Below are 13388 nucleotides of genomic sequence, written 5' to 3' on the forward strand. Positions count from 1 at the left end.
CAATCCCAGAAAAGCACCAGTTAGTTATCTTAGCAAATGGTAACGAGGGCAGTAGCTAAGCAGTTAAAGGCTTAGGTTGGCCAAAGTATTTTGAAGGTTCTGGAAGAATAGATTCGTTCCTTCGTTCGTTCGTACATACATTCCTTCATAGCCTGCAGCACAGGGAAATTCCTGCTTATCAAGACTCAGTTAAACTCCAAATGGAAATAGAAAACCTATTGAAGATGAAAAGACGAACTGAATGGTGTCTTTTGTGTAAAAGGTTTACAATTTGCCGGGGGGGAGGAGGGCAGAATCTGGCATGCATCATGCATCAAGAAAAAGAAATGCCCCAGGTGGTGGTGCAAGCCTTTAATCCCAGCACTAGGGAGGCAGAGGCAGGCAGATTTCCGTGAGTTTGAGACCAGCCTGGTCTACAAGAGCTACTTCCAGGACAGGCTCCAAAGCTACCCGAGGAAACCCTGTCCCAAAAAACCAAAAAGAAAAAGAAAGGGAGGGAGGGAGGGAGGGAGGGAAGGAAGGAAGGAAGGAAGGAAGGAAGGAAGGAAGGAAGGAAGGAAGGAAGGAAGGAAGGAAGGAAGGAAGGAAGGAAGGAAGGGAATGCATTGCTTAATTTAACAACATGAGATTATTATAGGCAGGTGGGGTGAAAGATAAACCCTGAACGACTTGGTGAAGTTACTGAGAAAATGCCAAGCAGGTTTGAGCCTAATTGAATTGATAAGGATCTGTTGTAAGTATGCATGTGTGCTGATGGCGAAATTGACTATCCACAAAGGGGGAAAAAAATGACTGCCATGACTCACAAAACTCAACTCCAGATGGAGAAGCTGTCAGTGGGAAAGGTGAAATGTTAGACTTTGGTAGGTAAATATAGGTGTGTATGTGTGTTCATAACTTTGATGGTCAGATGTGTTCATAAAGCCAGTCCTAGGAACATCATAAAATATTTAAAATTGAAGTATAGTTTAAAAATAAATGAATTGGTCTATGTTAAAGTTTAATATTTCTGGTAGATTAGTCTGATAGCCACATACTCTGTAATCTACGACTTCTCAGATGTAAGTGTCTATAATGTAGCCTCGATATAGTTTGGCACCCCCCCACACACACACATGCTTGAAGCTTTGTCCTCAGTGATGCCCTGCTGAGGTGTAAATTTTAAAAGGTGGGGCCTAATGGAAAGTAAATAGGTCAGACTCCACCCTCATAAATAGGCCGATGCTATCTCAGAGCTGTGGATCTGGCCCGGCCGGAGTGGATAGTTCCTTGAAGGGGAGTTATTGTATATGGAACAAGACTAGCACCTTTTGGTCTCTTGCTACCTCTTTTATACCATGTGAACTTTCTCACTTCCATATGTGTTCTGCTAACTGTGATGCCATTGGCCATGAGGCTCACACCAGAGACCAACAAATGCTGGTTCCTGTTAGAACAGACCTAGCTTTTAAGATTCTCCTCACAGTAAGAAGCCAGATATCACAGCCAGAAGATGTCAGACAATGCACCCTGTAGCTCTCTCCCTGGGGCAGGGAGTCAAGAAGTTGCCACTAATCTGTGTTCCTAACCAGGACCTGGCTCCTCCGTGCACTTTGTCACATATGTAATCCCAAATTAAATCAAGTGATGTAAAACTTCCTACTGTCCATCAAAAACTTATTAAAAAAAAAAAAGATGTGATGGCGCACACCTTTAGTCTCAGCACTCAAGAAGCAGAGGCAGGTGGATCTCTGTGAATTCAAGGCCAGCTGAGCTCACACAATGAAATGTTGTGGGCATGGATGTGCATGCTGCATGTGCATGGTCAGTGGATTTCTCTGAAAGCTCCTCTGGCCTCCCCTGTCATCATGACCATCATGACTTAACAGGCCTCTCTCTCTCCCCCTCTCACTTTAAGCTACCCCTCTTACTGAACCACCTGTTCAGGATCTAAAGGGAATCCTCTCACTTTAGGACCTGTTATTCTGTCTGTCATTTGGTGACATGCCTCCCAAGGACCAAGATTAAAAGCATGTACCACCACTTCTGGTTCCATGGTGATTTTTAAATCCCATCAAGTTGTCAATGAAGATTAACCATCATACGACAAATTAAAAAGCTTCTGAGAGACATGAGAAACTGTTAATCAAGTGAAGAGCAAAAAACTAACAAACACACACACACACACACACACAGCTGGGCATTGGTGGTGCACACCTTTAATCCCAGCACTTGGGAGGCAGAGGCAGACAAATCTCTGTGAGTTTAAGACCAGCCTGGTTTATAGAGTGATTTCCAGGACAACCTCCAAAACAATGCAGAGAAACCCTGTCTCGAAAAACAAAAAGCAAACAAAAAGAATCAAGTGAAAAACTAGCCTATCGAGTAAGATAAAATCTTTAACTATACAGATGTCAAAGGACTAATACCTAGGATATATTATATATAAATATATATTACAAAAATCAAAATAATATACACAACAGTAAAAATCAAACTCATCAACAATTTGGGTAATAAAATAGTTCTCAAAAGATAAAACACAAATAGCTACTAAATACATGAAAAAATATTCAGCCTACTACCTATCAGAAAAACATGAATTAAAACCATGTTGATACCCCATCTCACCTCAGTCAGAATGATAGTCAAATAACAAATGCTAAGTGAGATATGGGCAGAAAGGAACTCAGATGCTGTTGACTAGAGTGTAAAATAGTCCATCTACTACCCAGATCAGTAAGGAAGTGTTTCAAAACAACAAAATAGTGGGTAAAGGTGACTATTACCAAGTGCAATGACCTGAGTTTACTTCCCAGGACCCAAATGATGAAAGGAGAGAATCACCTGTAGTTATCTTTTGATCACATAAGTCCTGTGGCATGGGCATGCTCACTCCACACAGACAGAATGAATAAATAAATAAAATGTGGCAAACAACAGCTTAAAACTAATTTTAAAATATATTCACCATAAATCTAGCTATAGCACTCCTGGGTATTTACCCGAGAGACTCCCAGTCAACATATCACAGAGATTATTGCACATTGATGTTTATTGCAGCACTGTTCACAATAGGTACATTGTGTAACCAACCTAGGGATAGAACAAAAGAATGGACGCAACAAAGGTGGTATATATATGCACAATGGAATTGTTACAGTAATAAAAAAGCAAAGTTATGTCATGGGCAGAAAAATGGGTGCAACCAGAGATAATCATAACCCAGTCAGAAAAAAAATTGTATTTTCTCTCATCTATGGTTTCTAATATTTATAAAGACATACAAAACCATTTATGTATATATAGCATGAAGTAGAAAATTTCTGGAGGAACCAAGAGAATTTAAAAGATGAGAAGGGGAAAGGGAAGAATTCAGAATAGGGTGAGGGATACATTCAACATACAATACTGTATACTGTTGATTCCACTGCATGAGAATAAGACTACTACCACAGGTTTTGAGCCAAATTTTAAGCAAGCTTTAATTAAAATACTGGACAGGACAACAAACGCTGACAAGGTCCATACCCAGGATTCCTAGAGAATAGCCACAAATTATGTTGGTCAGAAACTGTTCTCTCTCTCCTAAGTAAACTTAATGTTTTTTGTGATGGGTATCTTTGAACGCATTGTCACCAAGGAGTGGAACTGTTTAGAGGGTTAGGAGGTGTGGCCTTGTTGGAGGAAGTGTGTCAAATCCCAAAGCCCATATAAGGCCCAGTCTCTGTCTGAATGTCTCTGTCTGTCTGTCTGCCTGACTGTATCTCTCTCCTCCCCCCCTCTCTGTCCCCCTTCCTCCTCTATCTCCCCCCTCCCTTTATCCCTCACTCTCTCTGTGCCTGCTATCTGTGGATCAGAATATAGCTCTCAGCTACTTCTTTAATGTCACACCTGCCTGCCTGCCTGCATCTTCCCCACCATGATGATAATAGAATTGCCTCTGAAACTTGACCCCAATTAAATGTTTTATAAGAGTTGCCTTGGTCATGATGTCTCTTTACAGCAATAGAACAGCAAGACAGAAATTGGTACCAGGAAGTGGTGTATTGCTGTGATAGACCTGAGTATACTGTTTTTTTGAAAGAATATGGAAGACTTTGGTACTTTGGGCTAGAAACCAGTTGAGCACTGCAAGCAGGGCTTCATGGGCCATACTAGTAGGAGCATGGAAAACAGTAGTGCAAGGGCTGTGTGAGCTGAGGGCCCAGCTGCAGAGGCTTCAGAGGAGAATACTATCAGCTGACCTAAAAAACATTCTTGTGCTATTTTGGTGAAGAATGTGTTGCCCTTGCCCTAAAAATCTGTCTGATGCTAACTAAATTGAAGAGTTTAGGATTAATGGCATTAGAAGAGGAAATTCAAGATGCCCTAATATTGCCTGCCATGTGGTCATTAGGGATCACTCATATGCAGTCTACAATGTGACATGGCTAAGAAAACTCTGTTCTGTACTAGGTACCCTCCTTAGTATCTGCTGACCTTTGCCCAGAATTCCTAAAAGATGAGCTCCTAGCAACCTGTATCCTCTCCATAATGGTGTGACTCCTGTGAAGTAACCACTTTCTCAGGGTTTTGTAAACTGCTGTAACCTGTCTTTGTGGGCTTTCAGTTGGATCCAGCCTACTTGCCGGTTTGTACTTGAGAGGGGGAGTGTAGATTGAGAAAACAGCAGGTAAAGACGGTAAGAAAAGACAGACAGAAGAGAATCAGGAGGGCAATCCAATGAATACTGGACACCCTAAGTTTATTCTTCAACATTCACATAAATATGCCAAAAATATGCCAGCCAAAAAAGGGAACATAGCAAAAGACTTCTTTATCATGTACAAGGTACAAACAGACTTCGTTCCTTAATTCTCCAAACATTTGGTAACCACACCTTAGACTCAATTTCTCATTATCTGGCCTTGAGGGTCAAGAGTAACCACACCTCAGACCAAGTCTGTTGTTATATAGATAAGACATCCACCACCAAGATCAAACATCCTACAGTAGTGACACCTTAGACATTTAGGTCTTATGACTTTAACCTTGGAAGAGTAAGGACAGTTTTGAATTCTCTGACCAAAGTCAAGATAAAGTGGAGCCATCTCTGTGGGCGTACACAGTAAACTTATTTATCTCTATGTAACCAAGGGTGAGACAGCTCCTTTTATCATTGTATAACAGGGAGTTAGAGGGACAGCCACAGCTGAAGGAAGTGAAGAAAGTCTCAAGCATATGCAAATTCCACCTTTACAAAAACCTTTGTCTAGCCACTTCCGCCCACACTCAGCACAGAGAGCAGAGGTGAGCACCAGGTTTCCATCTTAGACCTGCATTCCTCCTGCTTGCCCTCTCTCAGATCCCCTGGCTTGGGGACTGCAGCCAGGTCGACTCACCCTGGAAAGGATGACCAAGTCACCAGGAGCCTGAGAGAGAGCTGGTCCACTTCCATCCACACTCAGGGCAGAGGACAGAGAGCAGAGGCCAAAGAGTATTGGATTTGCTTGCACCCAGTGAAAGGAAACCCTGGTCGCCTACCCACCATGAGAGGAAGAGACTCTTTCTACACCCACTGGAAGAAGTGATGGAGAAGAGGCAATGTAAGAACACACTCAGCAACAGAAAAACAAATATGACACCACCAGAGTCTAGAGATTCTACACCAGTAAGACCTGAACACCCCAATGCAAATGAAGCAGAAGGGAATGACCTTAAAAACACCTTCGTGAAAATGATAGAGGCCCTCAAAGAGGATGTGAGAAAATCTCTTAAAGAAATGGAAGAAAAAAAAAACAAACCAAAAAATGCAAGAAATAGAAGAAAAAACAAACCAAAAAAGCCAACAAATGTAAGAAAGGGAGGAAAACATGAAGAAAAATTACAAGAAACAATTCAAACAGTGCAAGGGTTGAAAGCTGACATGGAGACCAAAAAAAAAAAAAAAAAACCACAGTCTAAAGTAATACTGGGAATAGAAAAACTCGAGAAACAGTCAGGTGCTACAGATGCAAGTATAACCAACAAAATACAAGAGATGGAAGAGAGAATCTCAAGTGTTGAAGACACACTAGGAGAAATAGATTCATCAATCAAAGAAAATATTAAGTCCAACAAATCCCTAACACAAAATATCGAGGAAATATGGGACACTGTGAAAAGACCAAACCTAAAAATAATAGGTATAGAAGACGGTGAAGAAACCCAATTCAAAGGGACAGAAAACATATTCAACAAAATCATAGAAAACTTTCCCAACCTAAAGAAAGACATGCCAATGAAGGTACAAGAAGCTTACAGAACACCAAATAGAGTGGACCACAAAAAAGTCCCCTCGCCACATAATAATCAAGACCCCAAGCATACAGAATAAAGAAAGAATACTTAGAGGAGCTAAGGAAAAATGTCAAATAACATATAAAGGCAAACATATAAGAATTACACCTGACTTCTCCATGGAAACTCTGAAAGCCAGAAGGTCCTGGATAGATATTCTATCAACACTAAGAGACCACAGATGCCAGCCCAGACTACTATACCCAGCAAAGCTTTCAATCGCTATAGATGGAGAAAACAAGATATTCCATGACAATACCAGATTTAAACAATACATATCCACTAACCCAGCCCTACAGAAAGTTCCCGAAGGAAAACTCCAGTTCAAGTAAGTTAACTACAGCTGGAAAAACATAGGAAATAGATAATCCCACTTTACCAACAGCCAAAAGAGAAAAGGGGTGGAAATCCACATACAATTCCACCAAGAACAACCATTCCAAAACAAATGAGAATGAGCAAAGGTCATTAATATCCCTCAATATTAATGATCTTAATTTGCCCATAAAAGGCACAGGCTAAGAGAATGGATTCGAAGACAGAACCCATCCTTCTGCTGCATACAAGAAACACACCCCAGCTTCAAAGACAAATGATACGTCAGAGTTAAGGGTTGGGAAAAGATTTTCCAATCAAATGGTCCCAAGAAACAAGCAGGGGTAGCAAACCTAATATCTAACAAAATAGACTTTAAACTGAAATCAGTCAAACGAGATGAAGGAGGTCATTTCATATTCATCACAGGAAAAATCCACCAAGATGAAGTCGAGATTCTGAACATATATTCCCCAAATACAAAGGCATCCACATTCGTGAAACATTACTAAAACTCAAAACACACATAAAACCTCACACACTTATAGTGGAAGACTTCAACAACCCACTGTCACCACTAGACAGGACTACCAGACAGAAACTTAACAAAGAAACAAAGGAACTAATAGAAGTTATGACCCAATTGGGTTTGACAGACATCTATAGTACATTCCATCCAAACACAAAAGAATATACCTTCTTCTCAGTGCCACATGGAACCTTCTCAAAAATTGACCACATACTTGACAACATAGCAAACCTCAACAGGTACAAAAAAAAAAATGGAATAACTCCACGTATCATATCAGACTACCATGTTTAAAGTTAGAGTTCAACAACAACACAGATTACAGAAATCCTATAAACTCATGGAAATTGAATAATGTGCAATTGCACCACTCCTTGGACAAAGAAGAAATTAGAGACTTCCTAGAACTCAATGAGAATGAAGACACAACATGCCCAAACTTATGGGACACTTTGAAAGCAGTGCTAAGAGGAAAGTTCATAGCACTAAGTGCCCACATGAAGAAACTGGAGAATAGTTACTCTAGAGAATTAACAGCACAGCTGAAACCTCAAGATCACAAGAAGCAAACTCACCCAGGAGGAGTAGATACCAGGAAACAATCAAATTGAGGGCTGAAATCAATAAAGCAGAAACTAGGAAAACAATACAAAGAATCAATGTAACAAAGAGTTGGTTCTTTGAGAAAACCAACAAGATAGACAAACCTTTATCTAAACTCACTAAACAGCAGAATGTGAACATGCAAAGCAACAAAATCAGATATGAAAAGGGGGACATAACAACAGACACTGAGGAAATCCAGAGAATCAGCAGGTCATACTTTGAATACCTGTACTCCACAAAATTCAAAAATTTAAAGGAAATGGACAACTTTCTGGATAGATATCACCTGCCAAAACTAAATCAAGAACAGATTAGCAATTTAAATAGACCTATAACACCTAAGGAAATAGAAGCAGTCATCAAAAGTCTCCCAACCAAAAAAAAAAGCCCAGGGCCAGATGGCTTCAGTGCAGAATTTTACCAGAAATTCAAAGAACAGCTTATACTAATTCTCCTCAAAATATTCCATGTAATAGAAGCAGCAGGGTTTTTGCCAAACTATATTTACGAGGCACCAATAACCTTGATACTCAAGCCACACAAAGACACAACTAAGAAAGAGAACTTCAGACCACTTTCCCTCATGAACATTGATGCAAAAACACTCAATAAAATGCTGGCAAATCAGATCCAAAAACACATCAAAACAATCATTCACCATGATCAAGTAGGCTTCATTCCAGGCATACAGGGTTGGTTCAACATATGAAAATCTATCAATGTAATCCACCATATAAACAATCTGAGAAACAAAAATCACATGATCATCTCACTAGATGCTGAAAAAGCCTTTGACAAAATCCAACACCCTTTCATGATAAAGGTCTTGGAGAGATCTGGGATAACAGGAACATACCTAAACATAATAAAAGCTATATACAGCAAACAAACAGCCAACATCAAACTGAATGGAGTGAAACTCAAGGCAATTCCTCTAAAATCAGGAACAAGACAAGGCTGTCCCTTCTCCCCATACCTCTGCAATATTGTACTTGAAGTTCTAACTACAGCAATAAGACAACAAAAGGAGATCAAGGGGATAAAAATTGGAATGGAAGAGGTAAAACTTTCACTATTTGAAGATGATATGATAGCTTACATAAGTGACCTAAAGAACTCTACCAGGGAACTCTTACAGCTGATTAACACCTTCAGCAAAGTGGCAGGATAAAGATCAACTCAAGACAATCAGTAGCCCTACTATATACAGATGATAAGAGGGCAGAGAAAGAAATCAGAGGAACATCACCTATTACAATTGCCACACACAACATAAAATACCTTGGGGTAATGCTAACCAAACAGGTGAAAGACCTGTATAGAAAGAACTTTGAGCCTTTAAAGAAAAAAATTAAAGAAGACACCAGAAAATGGAGAGATTTCCCATGCTCTTGGTTAGGTGGCTTCAGTGTAGTAAAAATGGCAATCCTGTCAAGAGCAATCTACAGACTCAATGCAATCCCCATCAAAATTCCAGCACAATTCTTCACAGATTTTGAAAGAACAATTCTCAACTTTATATGGAAAAACAAAATACCCAGGATAGCCAACACAATCCTGCTCAACAAAGCAGCTCCTGGAGACATCACCATCCCTAACTTCAAGCTCTACTATAGAGCTATAATCCTGAAAACAGCTTGGTATTGGCACAAAAATAGACAGGTAGACCAATGGAATCAAATTGAACACTCTGAGGTTAATCCACAAACCTATGAGCAGCTGATTTTCAACAAAAAAGCTAAAATTATACAATGGAAAGAAGATAGCATCTTCAACAAATGGTGCTGGCATAACTGGATGTTGGCATGTAAAATACTGCAGATAGATCCATGTCTATCGTCATGCACAAAACTTGAGTCCAAATGGATCAAAGACCTCAACATAAATCCAGCCACACTGAACCTGTTAGAAGAGAAACTGGGAGGTACCCTTGAATAAATTGGTACAGGAGACCTCTTCTTGAACATAACACCAATAGCACAAACACAGAGATCGACAATTAATAAATGGGACCTCCTGAAACTGAGTAGCTTCTGAAAGGCAAAGGACACAGTCAACAAGTCAAAAAGGCACCCCATAGATTGGGAAAATATATTCACTAACCCCACATCTGACAGAGGGCTGATCTCCAAAATTTACAAAGAACTCAAGAACCTCTCCAAAACACCAAAGGACCCAATTGAAAGGTGGGGGACTTAACTAAATAGAGAATTCTCAATAGAAGAGTCTAAAATAGCTGAAAGACACTTAGGAAAGTGCTTGACATCCTTAGACATCATGGAAATGCAAATAAAAAACCCTGAGATATCATCTTACTCCTGTCAGAATGACTAAAATCAAAAACACCAATGACATCTTATGCTGGAGAGGATGTGTCTATTGCTGGTGGGAATGCAAACTCGTACAACCACTTTGGAAATCAGTATGAAGATTCCTCAGGAAAATGAGAATCAGTCTACCACAAGACCCAGCAATTCCACTCTTAGGCATATACCCAAAAGATGCCCATTCATACAATAAGGATGTTTGTTCCACTATGTTCATAGCATTATTTGTAATAGCTAGATCCTGGAAGCAACCTAGATGGCCCACAACTGAAGAGTGGATAGAGAAAATGTGGCACATTTACACAATGGAGTACTACTCAGAGGAAAAAAACATTGGAATCTTGAAATTTTCAGGCAAATGGACGGCACTAGAAGAAACCATCCTGAGTGAGATAACCCAGTCACCAAAAGACAAACTTGGTATGTACTCACTCATGTATGGATTTTAGATATGAATCAGCCTACAATCCCAGGGCCAGTGAGTCTGGGAAACAGGAAGGTTCCCAAGAGATATGCATTATACCCCAGAGAAGTGGAATGAGGCAAGATCTCCTGTGCAGATTGGGAACATGGGGGTAGGGGAGAGGGAACCAGGAAAAAGAGAAGGACATAAGAGGAGGGTAGAAGAAGACATGGGGGTCAGGAAGGTTGAGTCAGGGTAAGAGTAGAGGAGACCAGGATGAGAGATACCGTAATAGTTGTAGTCATTATAGCTTTGAGGAGAGAGCTGACACTAGTGAGCTTTCCAGAGATTTACAAAGATAACACCAACTGGAAAACTAAGTAATAAAGGAGAGACTATATTAATAGTCCCTACCTGATGATAAGGTTGATGACTTCCTTATAAGACATCCTAGAACCTTCATCCAGTGACTGATGGAAGCAGAGACAGATACTTACAGCTAAACACTGAACTGACCCCCTGGAACCCAGTGACAGAGATGGAGGAGTGATGATCAAAGAGGTCAAGACCTTGCTGGTGAGACCCACAAAGACAGCTGACCAGACAAGGGGGAGTTCTTGAACCCCAGACTGATGGCTGAGAGGCCAACAGGGGACTGATCCAAACTCCATGTATGTAGTGTCAGTGAGGAGGCCTCAGAAATCTCTGGGGCCTTGGGTAGTAGATTAGTGTTCACCATGGCATACAAATGAACTTTGGGAGCCCATTCCACATGGAGGGATGCTCTCTTAGTCTGGACACATGGGGAAGGGCCTAGGTCCTGCCCTTGATGAAATGGCAGACTGACTCTAGAGATGCCCCCACAGAGGGCCTCACCCTCCCTGGGGAATGATGTGGGGATTGGGCTGCAGGTGAGGGGTGGAGGGGCTAGTGGAGGGCCAAGGGGGGGAGCTGGGATTGACATTTGAAGTATGCATGTTTCTAATTTAAATAAATAAAGAAAAAATTAAAACAAGCAAACAAACAAACAATAAAAAAAACCTTTGTCTAGCCCCTTCTGGGTAGTATGCCTTCAATTTGCCTTAGTATGCCTTCAATTTGCCTTTCAGGCTGTTGCCCTGGTAACAGTAATAATAAACCAAGCAGGGCAAAAAGAAAGACAAAATGTACAATTTGAGGAGAAAAAGAACATCAAGATTTTTTTTTCAATTTTAGCCAAGTCCAGTGCTCAAAAACATACAAAGTTTAAAGGAAAGCCTGATGCTACATGTGTTATGATAAAGCACATGGAGAACCTTTGCGGATTCCATGGCAGGCGAGGTTGACTGCGGCAGAGAGACAAGCATGCCAGCAGACAGAGCCTAAGTGAGAGGTTTTATTAGAAAGGGGAGGGAAGGGGCAAGGAAAGTGAAAAGAGGTAAAGAGAGACAGAGAGAAGACAGAAGAGAAGAAGGAGACAGGAAAAGTCATGTCTGCCCCAGGGGAACAGCGGGAAAGAGAGATGGAAAGAGAGGAGAGTAGAAAGAATGTAAGTGGGTGGAGGTCTTTCTTTTAAAGGAGTCCTTTGCAGCTGGGCTGACCAGAATACTGCCTGAGTGCATTCTGCCAGGTGACTGCAGCAGGCCAGCATAATGCCCGAATCCTTACAACAAGACCCCATCTGGCTAAGCTTCCAACTTGTGAGAAGCATCGGATATCTGCCAAGAAGAACTGCAGACTGGTTACCAGCTGACCCTAGAGAGAAAAATGTGTGGCAGTCAACAAAGCTCAAAGAAGTGTTGCTGTCAACAGAGCTGGAAGGAATTGGAGATCTGAAGAGCACTTTGCCATCAGCCATGAGATGCAGAATTTTGAGTTTGCTCTCCTGGTTTTTGGTCTTGCTTTTGGTCCAGCATTTCCTCGTTATGCTCCTTCCCCTCCCTTTTGGAATGGTAATATATATCCTGTGACATTGAATGTTGGAAGCATGTGATTGCTTTTTGTTTTTGACATGGAGTTACAGGTAACAGATGACCTTGAGTTTCAGAGGAGATTCTGGACTTTTATTAAACAGTCTTGAGACCAGAAGACTATGGGATTTTTAAAGTTATACTGAGTTCTAGTATGTCTACTAGCCTATGGAAACCAGAGAGTAGACTGTGGTGGTTTGAATGAGAATGGCCCCCATAGGCTCACATGTTTGAAAGCTTGAACTGTTGGAGGATTAGAAAGGATTAGTTGGCCTTGTTGGAGGAAGTGTGTAAGGTATGGAGGAAGAAGGAGGGGGTCTTTGAGGTTTCAAAAGCCTGTGCCAGGCCCAGTCTCCTTTCTGTGGATCAGGAATGTAGCTCTCAGCTACTTCTTAAGCCCCATGCCTGCCCCGACTGCTACTATGGTCTCTACCATGCTGACAATGGACTTACCTTGGAAATTGTGAGAAATTACATGCTTTATTGCCTCGGTCATGGTGTCTCTTCACAACAATAAGACAATAAATAAGATAATGTTTCTATTTGCCACAACACAGAATTTAATCCACAGTGTTGTCAAAAACAGACATGTGGGGCTGGAGAGATGGTTCAGAAGTTAAGAGCACCGGCTTGCTTTCCAGAGGACCCAGGTTCAAGTCTAAGCAGATGGAAGGTCTCAGTCATCTGTCACTCTAGTCCCAGATATCTGGCAACCTCTTCTGGACTCTATAGGCACCAGGCAATTATTTGGTACAGAGAAGTACATGAAGGCAAAACACCATACACATAAAATAAAAATAATAATTAAAAAGAGGACAGTATGATTGACCTGGATGGCTAAGAGCATTTAGTCAAGTGCTGGGGATGTGGTGGAAGGCTGTGTCTTGGCTGATCAGTGTTTTCCATCAGTCTTAATAGTATTGGCTTCATTTCTGGTCCCACCTTTGTAACTCCCAGTT

This window comes from Mesocricetus auratus, unplaced genomic scaffold (assembly GCF_017639785.1).
Source record: "Mesocricetus auratus isolate SY011 unplaced genomic scaffold, BCM_Maur_2.0 Super-Scaffold_6730, whole genome shotgun sequence".
Lineage (NCBI taxonomy): Eukaryota > Metazoa > Chordata > Mammalia > Rodentia > Cricetidae > Mesocricetus > Mesocricetus auratus.